Here is a 16,932-nt window from a genome sequence, read left to right on the forward strand (position 1 = left end):
TCTCTCTTTTTTTTTTTTATTTGCTGCCTAGCTTTGTTTTTCCCCCTTTTTTTTGGATTTTTTCCCTCCGTTTTCATCCGGCGTTACTTCTCCTTTTTTTTTTTTTCTTTTTTTGGTTTTCACTCAACCGATGAGTAGTGGTTAACTCTCGTACCGTTCACCCCTTGTACGTCGCGTCGGTCAATCAAACCAGCTGTCGCTTCTGCATTAGGCAAATATACCAACGTTCGCGTCATGTGTAGAACCATCGGGAACAAAAGGATAAAATATTCAACGCGGGCCGGGTCTATTGTTTTTACAGGAGGTATTCCGAAAAGCGAATTTTCGGTCGGACATTCTAGCTAATTTTAGTTACACCGTAATCGTCATCCTTCTCTCCCTCGTTCACCCCGACCAATAAACCAGCCGTGAGACGTACAGCCGATGTCACGCCGTGTCTTATCGGCACCCACAAACCAAGTTTGGATAGATCATCCATTAAAAGGGCGTTCGATATGCACACGAAATATAGGTACATACGTACATAGACGCGAGTACAACGCGGAACATGGACACACACACACACGTTACATACGATTATCGGTATTCGCAGTTAACTAGGAATTATAGGTCTCAGCGTCCTACCGGTAACTGTGCATTTACTACGTACGTGGCTCGTCGCGATTCAACGTTTGCTACAATTGCAGCTACGTTGTAATAGTGGTTGTGCGTGGCAGCCAATTTCATGGGGGTATAACTAGGAGGCTGTGAATCAGCCCTCCGTAGGGGACACTTAACCGGGCTCTCTAGGCTCGACTCTCTCGCTCCACGTATTACTCCTAGCGTACCTAGAGATCCGACATACCTGGGTCCGTAGGAATATTACCTATCTAGGGACTGTAACACCGACCGTTGAAATACCTGGGATTCTGTAGCGTGCGGGAGGATTTCCACGAATTTTCAATTAGGCGATATGCACTCGGGGAAAGGACAGATTTGCACTCGAAGGAAACCTTGATAAAGCTGATGAATTTTTTCTACACTCGGGAATTTCAATAATTGTAAATATTTTATCGAGGCGTTTTTGGATCGCGAGTTTGTTAAACTTGGAAATATATATACATATATCGCGTGTATATAGTTCTCAGTTATTTTCCGCGATCCCCGTTTATATTCTGTACATATAGATATGTATGATGTATGTGTCCCCTTCATTTATTATTCAAGGCGTGCAAGGATCGCGCGGTATTTGAAAATTACTTGAAAACTTTCACGTCTTCGCCGCATGCTGCAGCGCTTGGATATATAGAGGGAGGGTCTTACGGCGTGGAAGGATGCTCTGTAGGTTACCCGTGAACTTTTCGCGACGAAAAACTTCACCGATATAATCGAGACTAAACTTTCGAAACTATATATACCCTAAATATCAGCTGCCCTATACAGATTCTACGTACGTCTCTACGACATGACGTCTTCGTATCGTTTTTTGTCATTTCACGTTACGATGCGTTTTCTTTTCTATCGTCGTCAGGCGTGTCGATACCATGAAAAACACGATTTCAAAAAAATCATCGCCAAAAGATTTCAAAAATAACAAAATCAAAATCAATTGCAACAACTTCGATCTATTCATTCGGGGTGAAGTGATACGAACAGCGATAAATTTTGAAGTTATAAACGTGGCCATTTTGTTCTTTGCCCGCCATTTCGTGTTTGGAGAAATTTTCTCCCCTCGAGCCACCGTTTTATTTTTTATGCACGCCGACATTTTGCTTCTTAGATGCCATCTTATATTACGATGGAGAATCTGTGTTCTCTCCGAGGTACCATTCTGGTTTTCAGCCGACATTGTGCATCGCACGAACGCAACACGTCGATATCTGGTTGTCGGGTGTAAATGGCGAAAAGATTGAAACACTGCATTTCATAGAGTAAATGGCGGCCCGTTTTAAACGTAAGTCGGTCGTTACATAGTGGTGGCGAGTTGGCTCGAAGTTTAGATTGGGTATTTCCTAGATCTGAGTGAAGCCAGAACTTCCATTTGATTCACGCTTGTCTTTCCAACTTAACTGCCGTTCGCCCATAAAATTGAGAAACTACCGATTTCGCGAAGCGCCGCCGGAGTAGAAAACCAACCCCCATAACCCAACCTTATACAACCGAGAAAACTCATTAATTTCTTGCCGAAGAACTCTACAAGCTCAACTATGACGTCGATCTTATAACATGTAACCACATGCTGACAATATTCAAAATCAAAAATTTTGAAAAAATTTTGAAATCACAATGAATGGTTTTTACCCTTTTTCTTTTTCTTTACATATTCCCACAACGGTATTGGTTATTCATTTGATTTTTTACACAAGTCTAGTCTCGCACGAATCCGTTTCACGTGTAGTTACGTACCTTTCGCACGTGAAAATAGAAAAAAATTCAGCCGCTACTTTTTATCGAGTGAAAATAAATGGAATTTCGTGACCTTGCAATTATAATTGGTGTCAGCCCGAGTGTAGCTCGTACGTTCATAGATTTTGTTTTTATTCTACGTCAAATTATTTTCCACCCTGTCGCGGCCCACCGATACGCAACGTAAATTTCTTTCACCCTCACCTTTTTTTCTCTGTTTTTTTTTTTTTTTTTTCTTCTCTCCTCTTGGTAAAAACAGGTACGAATTTACTCGTGACAAAATAACACAAACGCCGTAAGATTTCTTGCGAACACACCTACTCGCTCGGTCCATTCTTCGAAGTTATTTGTTACGACAGTCACGATGTATCTGGATACCCGTGTGTCTATACAGGTATACACATACCTACATTGCGTGCTATGTGTATGTACAATACAAGTACATACGGTATATATGTATACGTTATATACTTCTGAGACGTGCAGCATCGCTTCACTGATTTTAAGGGCCTTTGTCAGGTTCAATTTACTTCGCGCAGTAATCGAGGCATGTTACAAATAACGAACTACACCTTTCATTGTTCCTCACGGTAATACACCGGTTAACATTTCGTACGTACATATCACATCTGATTTTTTACGTTAGCCGCGCTACCGGAGAGATTTTTTTATTTTTTCAGCTCTGAATGAAAAAAAAAAAATGTCGAAATAAAATGCACAATTTACCAATTTTTTTGAAAATACCCTCTCGGTGAAATTGTGTGAAAAAAAATTTTCGTACTCGTTTGAATTGTTCAATGCACCTCGCGTTACACCCTCCGAAAAATTTCACGTCCGTCGGTCCGTAACGATTTTGTGGAACAAAAAAAAAAACGAAATAATCTTGTTTCTTCTTTTTTGCTTTTTTCACATCACCATAATTTTGTCGGTAAATCGACTGTGTCAATTAAAAATTGACGCTCGTGCGTCGTCATGTGGATACTTATGCACACAGGGGGTAAAATTTTAACCTACACACGAGCGTAGCTATCTCGCGTTTAATTACGATACTACCCATATGGGTACGTACATACGTATATACATGCCTCGCGACAAATGATCTTCCTCTCGCGAAAAAAAGAAAGTTAAATAAAAATAAATGTCGAGAAAAAGGGGGAGAGAAAACGAAATGTTCAAAGGAGAAATTGTTATTATGAATGAAAATCATGTTATGTTGGAGAAAAAGAGCGAAGGATAAGAGTACGCGATCAGTTTTCGATCAGATTTTGAGAAATGGTCTTTCTTTTCTATTATGAAGCACGCCGCTTGTATACGCGTACGTTAATTACACGTGTAATTAATTGGCATAAACCAAAATTTAATCAGCTTTATGCTCGCGGATATTCCTTGTATGTATAATTATACGGTTAGAAGCAGGTTACAGGATAACGTAGGTATGCTCAAGTAGAGGTGTATGGGTAGGTGAGTAACTAGATTGTAAAATAGCTTGTTTCTAATACATATAAGTAATACACAACAGGATGAACGTATAACTATATGCACGTACGTACGTACGTAGTTACCTGAATTCGTTACACATATGTTCGCGCAATGGAACAACTTTGTGGGCGCGGATAAATGGGTATATCGTACGATACACGGTATACCCTATGGATTAAATCCCGTAGGATCCGAAGTCGTAAGTCACGGAGTGACTTTGAATTAATCAACTAAAAACGTTCGCTTTAATTATCCCATCACGTAATTAAACGCGCGAGATATTATTCAGAGGAGCGGCGCACGCCGACATTTAACTTTCTCATATTATCGAACGAACCACCTCAAACATCATGTATTACACCACGTACATAATATGTATAATCATTGCCTCGCCACACTCCGTATATACCCATGTATACATATATGTGTACAAATATTTTCAATATCGGGTTAATATTCCGTTAGAAAAAAAAACAAATAAAAAACTAATGACAGTAGTAGTAGATCCCCGAACGAACGAAAGATTTCCCTTTTTTAATTACAATTTTTACATCACGATTGAAACCAGTTTCCCGTAGACAAATGCGTGTTATTTCGCGGTTCGGATCTGATGTGAGACGTGAGAGGCAGCTCGGTTATCGGGCACTGCGCAGTTCGCCTCGGCATTTCGAGTCGTAATCCAAGTTTGATATAAACGTGTATATATATATACACGTTCAGGTATACAGGGTAAATATAAAAGGTACGTACCAACATACGTATACACGATACATGTATAATAATATACTTTTGGAGTAAAAATTTAAGCTATTACTTCTGCATCAACGTACAATCAGCCAGCCGTGCGCTTGAGCGGTGCGGCCCCGCGGCGCGCGAGTTGCGGACCGGGATGAAATATGAACCAGCAGCGCGTGCGGGCGAACGAACGAGCGTTGAAGGGCAAGCCGGTGAAACGGCTTGAAACTTTAAAAGTTATTGTTGAGCTTGCGAGTCCCGCGGCAGCGGAGCGTCCACCCTCACCACTGGCCCCTTCGGCCACCTGCACCCCTGCGGGAGCTCCGCGTGTGCACCTCCCCCTCCCCCCCCTTCCCCCCTCGTCGTGTCGTTCCACAGCGAAGGGTAATACCTAGCGAGGTAGTTTTTCACCCTCGAAAACTGAAGGAAAAATAATTCGGAAAAAAGACGCATTCGCATAGCTACCTGCACCCTTGAAATATTGTTCGAACTCAAAACTACCCCTAGACTGCATCAGCTGCAACTACAACCTTTCCACCTGCATCTTATCGCGCTCACGTTTCGGTCATTTTCCATCCGCCATACCCTGGCTACTTTTCATGTATCCATAAATAAAAATGAGGAGGGTGGCGACAGGGGCGTGGAGCGGTAAGAGGATGGTGAACAGCTCGTTTTATTTTATCCCGTTTGTTTTCTTTTTATTATCGTACCATTTTTTTGTTTTTTGTTGGATTATTACGCCCTTGGTATTTCACGTCGGAGTTTCACGACGAATAGAAAAGAAACGAGCGTTTCGACTTTTACCGGTCTAATTTCAATCCTCGTTCTCGTTAGTTGAATTTCAACTTATTTGCCTCTTTACGGTTTCAATCGGCGGTTTTAACACCGCGGAGCGTTACCATGGTAATTCGAAACGTCGGAGTACGCGGAAGCGTGCATAACGGTGTTTCACCTCCAACCCCCCCCCCCCCCCCCCCCCCATACGCGTTCGTCGTTTCCGCGCCCCCGTGTTAAAGAGGTTGAAGGAGAGCGACGGCGGTGCACGATGATCGCAGTCATCGCGATCACCTGCAACGAGAGAACTTGGGAAAATGAGGAGAGGGTCGCAAAACCACGCGAATTAAACGTAAACATTCAAGGCTGCGGCCGGAGGTATATCCATTAAAAAAACACGCTTCGAGCGCCTGTCTACATACGTGCAGGGTTAATACATATCGGCTATGTAAAATATGCCCTCTGCTTATGTACCCATAAAACGCACCCCATCGAGCCGCAATTTTTATTTGAAAAATATTTCTTTTTTTTACGTTTTCCCTTTTTCTTTTTATGTTGTATCCTTTTTTTTTCTCTATCCTCCGGTTTGACATTTTTATTTCTTTCGCCCGGTAAATTCGCCTTTAAATTTCTACACGTAGGTATATGTATACATTATACGCATATTTTCTTTTTACATCGAACATACGCATAATTGAAGAGAAGCAAAATATAAATGAGAATAGGAAAACAAAAGGGCGTTTAAATTATTTGATTTGAAGCGGGTAAAAAGAGGAGAGAGAAAGTTAAAAAAAAAAAACAAAAAAAGAGCGGAGAAATTTAATGCGAGCAGTTGCTCCGCGGAGGATGAATCGTCTACATTTTTCAATATACCTACATCGCGAGACTGTCTGGAGTTTTTAGTTACAAGTTGGGTGGATAGGTACGAGGTATAGGTATGTACCTACTGTATTATGTGGTTAACAAATGTTTAATCATTCCGGAGTTACGAACAAGCTTTTATAACGTATAAAACACGACGTTCTACGATTCTTATACGCGCGGGAACGGCTGCAATAGAAATGGAATTCCAATTAGAAACTGCATTTTTTAGGAGGCGTGAGACTGCTCGGAATCCCCAATGGCAATTCCGTTCGGGAAATTGAAAATAAAAGAAAGAAATAGAACGAATTTGGAAAAAAAAACGAACTAAAACCAAACGGATATATAAGATACGGGTGGGTATAGCGTATGGTCCGTTTCTGTTAGGAAATAATATGCGTTGAGAAATGAGAAAAATACAAGATTTGCGAAATTCGAGAGCTTTTTTTGACTATACCCGTCGAACTTTTATGTCTCGGTTTATTCCCCTTCGAATTTTTATTGCAGTGGTAAGAAAAAGAATTCTTTAATCCTTGGAAACTGTTTTAGATTTATGAAAAAATAAGAGAAAAAAAAGGAGATTACAATTTGACGAACAAAAGCGTGTAGATATTTGTCTAATTTAATTTCTCCTCGGAATTGGAGTGGGATTGGACTTGATACTCTTGAGACCGTTAGCACTGGAGAATATATTAGTATTTAGACACGTTCATACCTATGTATAGGTGACTACGTAGGCACAAGTGATCTTTGAGGCGATAGGGACAAGGTGATACACTTACAATTAATTTCGATTAATTGTTTACCCGAACAAACCCTACTTGACCTTCGTTATCCCTAATAGATCAGACTTTCTACGGAAATTACCCTAATCAAGTACAACGAGATTGTTTGGAAACAATTCATTCGAAAACTATTTTGGAAATTTAATTTCTTAATTTTTGCCAAATTCTCGATTAGTATAATTATGTAATTCCTGTAATTCGATGTACACATATATGTACACAGTACACCGTGGCATCAATTGAATGTTTAATTATCCCAGAAGGTTAACCATCGAGGCTAAAATTCCCACGTGGCCTCAAAAATCCTTTTAGCCGGTATTTCCTGTCGACGAAAGGGTCGGTCGCCCTCCCCCCGCCGTTGTGTGCCCGCCAAATTAGATATATATAGGCTTCGAGATAGAAAGAGGAAATGCGTAACATAGATTTCATTTTTGATATAACCTACCTCAAATAAAAAAGCCATAACATCGTCATGTCTAAAAAATGTAAGACACAGTCATATGTATATAATAATTTGATGTGTGTACAAATAACGGGGCAGCGAGGAGGGGGATCAAGGGAACTAATTAGGAAAAATTGACGCAAATTCTTTTTCTCCAAGTGAAAAAACGAAAAGAACTACCTTATGTACGCTACGATATGAAACACGTACATAATGCTGTTCTGTATATAACATGGACTTAACATAAATTTATAAATGGAAAAACTCGTTCGTTTTATTATGCAAAATTCCACCAGGCGATTATCATTATTAGGATTATTTTTTATTGTTATTTTACAATGTACACACGTATACAGATCGTGTGATGTGTTGCTCTTTTGTTGCGGTGAAAATCGCACCCCCTTGCACAATTTCCGACCTCCTCTATTTTACTCGTCTAATCGTTATCATCGTTATTATTTTCGCTATTGTTATTATACCAGCTGAAATACGGCAAAATTCACCAGCATTCCCCTACCCACCCCCTTCCACACACCCTTTTTCATCTATTGTATCATGGGAACGTATATTTTTTCGAGATACATAATACGATAATATATTACGAGGTTTCCCTACAGATAAATACATGTACCGTATAATTGTCTAACAAATGCGTGAAATTACATGTATTTATACATGTAGGTGATACGTGCGCACCAATTTGATTTTAATTAGAAGTTTTTTTTTTTTTTTTTTTTTATCCCGAAGGACAGGGGAGGCGGAGTAGGCTTTGAATTTCGTTTGACGCGAGCGCGAGCTATGAGGGTTTTGTCGCGTACCACTTGGGTCGGTGTTAATTAATCAAAAAGTTAATCGGTTTCGCACGATGGCGGAGAAAAGCGGGGAAAAGCGGGGAAATCTCGCGAGCTATAACGGCAGCGGGTTTCACTCTGTAATCTATACCGTGGACGACGGATACGTGTTTCGAAGATACGCGTATCGTTAGTAGTTCACCCTGAATAGTATGGATCGGGTGATCGGAGAACTTCTTATATGATGCGATATGAGGAAAAAGAGCGTCCGGGAAATGGCAAGGATCGAAACAAACGAGCGCCCATATAATAGATCGGATTCTGAAGCTCGTTCTAAAATTCATATTGAAACATGAATTAGTTACCCCACGGGTTGATTGTCTGTCGGATATACAATAAGACGCGCTTTAACGAATATTCATCGCATCACGTATAATTCAACTATGGTTATAATCCAACCGTTCACGTATAATCCGCGAAACTAACTTTAAACTCGCACATATGCATGCACGTGTACACCTATGTATCAGGCGAATTAAAAGCGACGTGTGCAGTACGTACGTAGATTTGACCTGAAAGTAATTAGCGGAATAATGTTGCGGGTGAAATTTTATAATAAATTATAAACGGTAACAACGATGTATATATACATATATAGGTAATTACGACTGGATATCAGGAAATACGTCTACATATCACATGCATATAATTTTATATACTGTGGTAGTTATACGTATGATAGTTTGCAGATCCCTACGGTGATAGTTGTAAACAGTTTCTACAAACTACACTAAGCAACTATATTTCACATACGTGTGTAAGTACACGTGTGTATGTATTCACCCATATCTGCAGTACATGACTAATTCAAAGCAGTTACATTACTTACTCCCTTGAGTTCGTTCCATAGACGCGAAATAACTGGACAAAATTAATAATGCACTTATACCTATTAAATTTTATTATCGTAGTAAAACACTGTTTTTTTTTTCTTTTTTTTTCAAAACTCTACTCATCAAAATCTACTTATGCAGTTTACGCTACAGTTCCGTGGCATATCCGTGTATAAGTATGGAAAAAGAAATGATCAGAAAATTAAATAAAATAAAATGAGGTAAAAATCAATCGAGTAATTACATATATTCAGATTTTTTGGAATATATGTTACAAGCTGAGGAGGAGTAAAACTTGGGTTTTTTGTTTTCAATTGAAAAACGGCCGAATGAATATTTTTTCAGAGTCCATTCTTTTTTCTTATTCTTCACATTTTCAAAGTAGGTGTATAGTATATTTATACATATGTACGTTCACATGGGATTGCTGACGCAAAGAGGGAGATTCCTATTCGTTTTTCTTCTTTTCTTTTTGTTTTCACAACTATAAATCCTTTCTTTTCCTATTCTCTCATTCTCAAATGAAAAGAAAGAAATAAAAAAAAAAAAAAAATAAGAAGATTCGTCGTTAAGATCCGCGACGAGCAGATCGTGCGACAAGGGATAATGAGTTTTTTTTTTTTTTGGTTTTTCCCTCGGAATAGGTTTAGTACTTTGCTGACGTCGTCGGGACGTGCTTTCGCCAAAGAATTATTCCACCGCGGTATATATCCTTCACCCGCAAAAGAAACAGAGTTTGTCATACTATCTTCCTCTGTTTTTCGAAAGGATGCAAAAATAGTATCATATGATTATAAACAGATGAATATATGGCGAACCGATGTAGGACCTATGGTATAAGGAAAGATTTTCAGAATGAGACCAGTGCCTTTCATCCCCCATACCCATTCCGCTTCGCTCACCGCCACCCTTCGCATCGGGTGTGTACGGTTTTTTGTATGGGAAGAGTAGGAAAATTAAATGAGAAAAAAGAAAAGAACGAAGGAAAGTAAAAAACGTGGCATGGGAATCGGCGAAATAGGAAAAGAAACTCTTGAAAGAGCAGGAAGAACAAATCGATGCTAAGGGCTGACCCGTGACTTGGAAATTGAGGACAACGAGACCGTAGGTGATAACAATGTTTCGCGAAGCAATAAACCGGCAATAAACTGTCCTTTTCCTATGGCGTTGAGAGTCGCGAGCGTGAGCGAATCACTTTCTTTCTGTTCGTTTTTTTTCTCTCCTTCTCTTTCTTTTTTCATTTCTCATTCTGTTTTGATTCCTCTCTCGATACACGCTATATCTATTTCTTTCCAAAAACCAATCCGAGAAAGCTAACCTGTATATGTATATTGAGCGGAACCCCTATGTACAGTATACCTATAATACAGGAAAACATCGTGGGTACATATATATATATATATATGTCAGAGAAGAAAAAATACTCGAATCTCGACTCGATTCGTACGCCACGCGAAAAACGAGTGGAAAAGAGAGACGGAAAATCAGAAGAAAAAAGTATAAAAGCTCGTGCCCGATTTCGCGGGAGATGTTTTTCAAGTTTACTTTTTTATTCGACTTGTTTTTCGGTTTCCTTTTCCTTTTTTTTTTTTGCGATTCACTGCAGGGGCCTCATCGGTCCATTTACCACGGGGTCAATATCTACCCAATAAAGGTCTGCACGGAATAATAAAAAAAAAAAGAATTAATGAAAATCGTAAATCGATATATTTCCAGTTGCTTCACACGACGACTTTATACTTTACTTTCTATAACACATAAATTTAAATATAACCTTTACCAGAAATTTACCATAAAATATTCCCATATTCATTGGACGACATTACATGTATTGCACCTATAGTACGTATACCTATATGCAGTGCTGCGCGGGTACATGACGCGTAACCGATTTTTTTTTTCTCCCATCAACCACCCGCCAATTATCGTTTCCGAGTAATGATTTACCTCCTAAACTGTTTTTTTTTTTTTTTTTTTTTTTGGTTTTGGTTTCCGTTGAGTTTTTTATTTTTATCTTGTTTGAAATTCTATCGTATACCGCGGTGTAATTATTTTCGAGGATTTTCACCAGTAATTTACTCCCGTATAAGTATGAAGAATCGAAGAGGAGGTTGATAATGGGAGTGGGAAAAGTGAGAAAATAATACGTGAGGACCGAAAAACGTTTTTACTCGTCTTACTATACATATACAGCTTCAGCGGCGGGAAACGCCACCGCGCGTCTCGTGTTTTAGGAGAAAATGAAAGTGGAGCTTTTTAGGTAAGCGGAGATGATCTTGCTGAGAAAAGAATTCAGGGACCGTTGACTGCACCGCCGAATATAATACTCCATATAATTCTGAAAACAAAAGGAACGGAGGTACAAAAAAAAAAAAAAAACCAAAAGAAAAGAATGAAATGAACATAAGCATAACTCGAGGCGAAATTGGGAAAATAATCGTATTCTGCAATCTATTAAAGTGCTAAGCGTATTGGAAAAAGAATTAAAAAAAAAAAAAAAATGGAAAGCGGCCGAAACAAAATGAAAATCCATTAACTTTTTGGAGAGCGAGAAAAAAAAAGAACAAAAGTAGAAGACAGCTGTTTGTATGACTGTTATTTTTTTGGGACATGTAGTAAGATCGTATAAATTTGCGAACTCTGTAATTAACAGCACGGACAAAGAGAGAGAGAGAGAGGTGTATTTGAAAAAGGGAGAAAGGCAGAAAAAAAGAAGAACCATCGAATGACCTGGGTAATTATTTTTAATAATTTCTTCAGACGGATATTCATTCATTTATCTCTTTTTTCTTTCTTTCTTTCTTTCATCTTTCTTGTTGAACTATACTTTTTTTCTTCTCAAGTCGAATCCGGAGCAGCTTTTTGGATTTCCCTTGAGCTGCCACTGCTATACGACGTTTCTATATTTCGCTAAAAACGAAAAAGAAAAAGAGGCAGAGGGAAAAGTGGAAGGAAAACAAGAACATGAAAAAAAAAAAAAAAACGAAAAGAAAAGGAAAATCACTCAGAGTTTCTCACGGAGCACATAAATTATTTCAACCTTTTTTCCAACTGGAATTCTCAAACCTTCTTCTTCTTCTTCTTCTTCCCTTCAGTATGTATACATTTATAAATGTGCCTTCTTATGCAGTAGGTATATGCATTCAAGTACTATACTATACCCAAATTAGTTTTCTTTAAGAAATTGTGGTATAGAAAAAAAATTTAGTTATTTTCAAAAAATTGAGAATGAGAGCTGAATTCGATGTGAAAAATAAAATTTCGATGTGGAGAAAATTGGGTATACTCACCGATTTTATCGTAATTTTGAATTCTGCATCGTTCAACTGCACCACTCGAGGTTACCAATTGCATAATTTGCTGCCAATTTTTATCAAACTTCACTGATAATATGAGTATTATTCTGTTGGTTTTTTTTATACATATATCTTTTTTTTTTTACGGAGCACTATCACGATATTTCTTTGCGTCTTTGTATTTATATAAAAAATGAATTGTGATTAATTTTTTTTACGTACCGATGGTATGTTAAAATTGGATAGTACGAAATTTATATACGCGAAATGTTTAGCGCATAATTAGCAAAGTTGTAATCGTTTATATAGAGACTACAAAAGGATGCGAAGATCGAGTTCCTTCAACTTTGACTTTTCCGTTTTCCGGTTCGTCCTTTATAGGTATACGAAGGTCCTGTGCTCGTATAATGGACACTGTAAACCCCAACCAGCCCCTAGTTTTAACTATCTTCAAACTATAATCTGTACAGACCAACGCCAAAACTATATATGCCCGAAATAAACTCCGACGATGCGGAAATTTCGGTCACAGTAACACGTATTACTCTTAATTATGTTAACGGAACATTAATCTCAACCGGTCCACCTGAAACGCGTTTAACAAAGTTAAATTGCTGATTGCTCTTCAGGAAATCATACGTACATGGTAAACCTTATACGCGAACGGAAAATTCTCTCCGCATCTAATTGTCGATTTAACCGCAATGTCCCGTTTATTCTTCCCTTATTTTATTTTTTACAATTATTTTTCAATCGTCATTTCCAACGCGTCTTTCCTACATAGGGTTCATTCGTCGAGCTACTACGCGACCTCTAAACTCGGAGATTTATACCGGAAATGAATGATCTCCAAATGTCATCGGGGGTAAAAAAGTTTTCAAAAAACTTAAGAAACGAAAATATATGATAGTTGCTTCATCAAATCACCAATCGCACTCCGACGAAATTACCACCTCCACTATATATAACTGAGTCCGTTTTGTTACCAGAAAAAAAAAAAAAAGAAACCAACAAAATTTCCGTGCACTCTTAAGACATTTTGGATGAAAGAAAGAAGACAGTTTTTTGCTCTTTCTTTTTTACCAAATATCAGCTTTCATTTAAAAATTGTTGTCATATTTTTATTTGTTATTATCTTTACACACACACTCGTGTAGATATAATATGAATTTGGTGAAATGTGAATTGCGTAAGAATTAGGCGGGAAATTGGATGATATTACGGAAATAAAAAAAGTTTCTTTGATCAACGGGGGGGATGAAATGTAATATTGAGATGCTGCGAAGTGCCGGTGTAAATTCGAGCTTTTTTCCCTACGATTATTTTTTCTTCGGATCGAAAAAGATGAGGACGTCCGATACAGGAGCGCCGAAAATAACTCGAAACCGAATGAATTCGGCAGAGGAGTGTTTTATTTTCGCGGTGTATTTTTTTCGTCTTTATAACCCCACTAGGTAAAACGCGACGACACATAAAAGAAAATCACGATTCGCGCCGAGCAGTTCGTCCTTACGTACGACGGAAGACAAACTGGTCCAGAAAACGGCGCCGTGATGCTCGGAGGCTGTGCCCACCGCATCATCCCTCCGACGCAAAGGTGCCAGCGCCTCGTCCAACCCGTACAAAATCCCCTCCACGATATCGATCCCCCCGACTAGCTAGACTCTGGGTCGGGTGCAGGGTATCCCGTTTTACCGGCTACGATTTAAACCGCTTCCGAAAATTTTCTGATTTTTTTTTGTCAACAATTTTTAAGCTTTCCATTTGCATTTCAGCGAATAATCTCGGGGGTCGCGAGTAGATGACGATATGCGGGGGTGGAGTGAAATATCTGTTTTCTTCTCCGCACCGTAGCCTAATTTCGGAGAAGATCGCTGACAGGAAGGGATGGCCAGCGGTCAGAATTCGCTTGTAAAAGGTGAAATATTATACAGAAGAAAACTTTGGCTCTCGCGAAGGAAGGTTACTAGAAATGTCGCAAGTTGTGCGAAAAGATGTAATTTTTCTGTGCACATAGTTTATTCAGTTTTTAAAAATGGTCACTGCATCGGAACCGTATGAAAAAGGAAACGGAAGAACTTGAAAATTGAAAAATCGAAGCTCTCGCGGTGGAAAGATCGGGAGAATGGCGCCTAACGTCTTAAAAATGGCTACCCATTAAAATAAATTCTGCCAGGGTAGTTTTAGTGACATTTTTGCAGCGTCTATACGGCATACGTTGCACATACAAAATTGCGATCGTCAGAATTATATATGTATTGTGTACCACGAATTTCACGTGCGATTCTGCGGTATTTCGCCGACATCTCATTGCTCAAACTACAACCTCACTGCGGTAGCAGCGATCATTTTTGAATTTTACCACGCAAAAATGGTCGAAACATATTTTCAGTCGACAATCATTTACTGCAGTCCGAGAGACGCCGGTTCACGGATCTATGGATTGCCGTTAGTCATTTATTCGGTTTTTTCAGCCGTAAAAAAATTAATCAGCGTCGACGAACCAGGTTCCTGAAAATAATACCGGACTCCGACTAATTTTTATTGGAACAATTAATCCAAAGACGCGATATGCGATCAATCCCAAGTTTATCAGTTTCGAGCTCCCTATATTCGCTAATAAAAACCTTCCCACTGCGCCGAAGGATATCGTAAAAATGGCGAAAGAACGGAGAAAAAAAAAAGGAGGAAAGAAGGAAAGAAGGAAAGAAAAGAAAATAATTCAGTACTCTGTATATAGGTATATATACATATCAGAAGGGAAGTAAAACTGAGCCGGTACTTCGGCGAAAGTCCGGGGGGCGCGTGAAGTGAAGAGAGAGGAAAACAGCGATTACGTCTCGCTGCAAAGTTCGATTGAGGGTTTTTGGCGGGTCTCGCAACTCGCTTTTTTTCCACGATTATTATTATCATTTGTTTTTTTGTTCCTTTCGTATTTACGCTTCTTTCTTTTTTAAAATGACTTCCAAGCCGCCTCGCCGGCTGTTTAAATTTTCCGAAACGGCTCCTTTCGTTAAAAACAAATTGATTCTCGGGGCGTGATCTCAACTTCCGGATCCTGAAAGGCGAACCCAACGCCCGGTGATGTCAGCTCATATATATATCGGATAGAATCAGTGGCAGGGGGAAATCAAAAATCAAGGTTGCGTAAAACGCTCAACGTTTACCGAACGCGACCAGTAGAGCGCGAGGGTCTCCCACATACACCGTATACCTATATATTGACATAGGGAGCGATTTAATTTAACAGCTCGAAGTGTTCGGTCCCGATAATTTACAGGTTCTACTCCATATATAGGTACAGGACTAAAATCAGCTGTCTGAACGCAGATTAGGATTTTAATTTGTAATTTATTTCGCTACGGATCGACGAATTTTATTACACGCAATTCCTGCGTGTATGTATGTAGTGAAGTGGGATTCACTACGTAATCACTACCGAAAAAGAGTAAAGAGAAGATATACATGAAGTTTATGGCGTAGGTATGTCGGTCGTGATTAATTGTCAAAGCTTGTATGATGCTTTATTAATGTCAAAAATTTCACGGTTCAATTTTACCTCCACACTGGTATGGGTGATCCATTAAATGAGCTTAATTTCAGAATCGATTAACCTAATTCGGGTCCTCTAATTCGAGAAAAAAGACTTTCGACAAACTTTGAAACATTTTTTTCTCTTGGTTTGTTTTTCGCAAGAGAAGGAAAAGATATGTTGATTCAAAGTTAACGAAATGCAACTTTTGATCTCACGGCGGATCAGATGTGCATATTTTTTTGTTTTGTGTCCGAAAATTTTTTTTTTTTTGTCTCGTAGGCTGAAAACAAATAAATTAATTGGAATCAAATTACGAAACTATTTTTATCGGGATATTTATCTTCTGTGCGAAAAAAACTTGAGAACAATTAAAAACTGACGTCATTACTTCGACTCTAAGCCAACTAATTTCTATTCGATCTATTTGTTCTTTCGTTATTACATTTTCTAATTTGTTCTTCAACCGCCCGAGGTGCGGAATAATTTTTCACCCTCAGCTTATTATTTTCACAAAATATACCTAGAACAGTTGAAGCTGTAACACACATCGAATGCATGCCGCAAATAAAATAAATGATAAAAAAAGAAAAGGAGAGACCAAACTGATGAGAAAAAATCGCTTCATTATCTCAAGTTTTTTCATTTTTAATTTTTTCCTCATTTTATTTCGTGGGATACACCTTTGTGGTGCAAAATTGGTTGGTGGGAAGTTAAAAAAGCGTTGGTTACGCCTCTCTGGTTACCGGGTCCTCTGATATCGTTGCGGAGCATCTTATTGCGGGAAATTTTCTCTTTCGGGGGTTGCCAAGTCGAATCTGTAACTGTCAGTGCTTCGCGTATTCCGTTTGATCGAATTACGTACGCCCGCCTTAAGAGTTCTGCATTGATCATGTCATTCGAAATTCTCTCTGTACCTACCAATCGCAGCCGGCATCCATTTGCATTATTTATATGCA

At 38.8% G+C, this 16,932-nt stretch overlaps 1 protein-coding gene across 8 annotated transcripts in view; it reads right to left on the reverse strand.

The window, feature by feature from the left end:
* Positions 1–16,932, reverse strand: part of LOC105690594 (glutamate receptor ionotropic, kainate 2) — a 150,419-nt gene that overhangs the window by 118,445 nt on the left and 15,042 nt on the right. Inside the window, exons 1-2 of one of the 8 annotated variants that reach the window (XM_048656457.1) lie at positions 13,759–14,042; positions 12,436–12,855 (exon numbers count right to left, since the gene is read on the reverse strand). The exons of 2 other annotated variants lie outside the window; for them this stretch is intronic. The gene's annotated coding sequence lies outside the window, so the exon portion shown is untranslated. Of the gene's footprint in view, positions 1–12,435; positions 14,047–16,932 lie in introns of those variants that run through there. 5 more of the 8 variants (XM_048656454.1, XM_048656455.1, XM_048656456.1 and 2 more) reach the window with 5 other exon arrangements.

Source organism: Athalia rosae, chromosome 6 (genome assembly GCF_917208135.1).
Source record: "Athalia rosae chromosome 6, iyAthRosa1.1, whole genome shotgun sequence".
In the NCBI taxonomy this organism is placed as follows: domain Eukaryota; kingdom Metazoa; phylum Arthropoda; class Insecta; order Hymenoptera; family Athaliidae; genus Athalia; species Athalia rosae.